We start from the raw sequence: 1094 nt of genomic DNA, 5'->3' as shown, positions 1-1094 counted from the left end.
AAGACTCTTGAGAGTCCCTTGGACTGCAAGGCGATCCAACCAGTCCATTCTGAAGGAGATCAGCCCTGGGTGTTCTTTGGAAGGAATGATGCTAAAGCTGAAACTCCAGTACTTTGGCCACCTCATGCGAAGAGTTGACTCATTGGAAAAGACTCTGATGCTGGGAGGGATTGGGGGCAGGAGGAGAAGGGGACGACAGAGGATGAGATGGCTGGATGGCATCACTGACTCGATGGACGGGAGTCTGAGTGAACTCCGGAAGTTGGTGATGGACAGGGAGGCCTGGCATGCTGCGATTCATGGGGTCGCAAAGAGTCGGACACGACTGAGCGACTGAACTTAACTGAACTGAACTGAACACTCCACGGCCAGACAACCCCACACCCTAACCCACACAAGCAGCCCCGCCCACCCATATTCAGGGCCGCGAGGCCACGCAGCGTGCGTCGCGGCAGGGCGCCAGGGGCGGGGCTTCGGCCCCTGCGCGCTTTCCAATTGGCTCTCAGAGGTGCCTTTCAGACGGCGCGCAGAGGCTGCCGGCGTGCACTTCCGGCTGCTACTTTGGCGGGAGTTGGCGCCGGGTGTGAGGTAGGATTCGAGGGGGTTGCTCCCGGGCTGGGCTGGGTCGGGCCAGGCTCAGGACCGCTCAGGGGCCTTCCCGCTTTGGGTGCCAACCCGGAAGGCCTTTCTGGGGATTGATGAGGGTTGGACAGGGGGCCGGCCCTGTGCGCCCACTGTGGGGTACGTGGTCTAAAGGGCAGCCCCTCAGAGAGCCTAGCTAAGTGTGGTCCTCCGCTTCTCGTCACCCTGGACGCAGAACCAGTGTGGCAGGACCCCTTCCTTCCGTCTAAGGGCAGCTCGGGGGACGCTCGCTGTGGGTCTGTGAGGGGCTGAGTTGAGTCCCTTCTCCTCCAACTCCAGGTGCGGGATGCAGGGTGAAGAGGTCATGTTCAGCATGTTCTTTGTAGGGAACAGGCATACCAGGCAGGGGAACGGGTTTGGATGAGATCTTTTGATCAGGGACGCAAACTCAGATGCGCACAGGGGCCGGGCGTCAGGTGTGCCTGAGGTGGTGGTGGACGGGAGGGCGCGTG

This window comes from Bison bison, unplaced genomic scaffold, assembly GCF_000754665.1.
Source record: "Bison bison bison isolate TAMUID 2011002044 unplaced genomic scaffold, Bison_UMD1.0 scf7180017864508, whole genome shotgun sequence".
Lineage (NCBI taxonomy): Eukaryota > Metazoa > Chordata > Mammalia > Artiodactyla > Bovidae > Bison > Bison bison.
The sequence above is the reverse complement of the archived record's forward strand: the minus strand, read 5'-3'. Positions refer to the sequence as shown.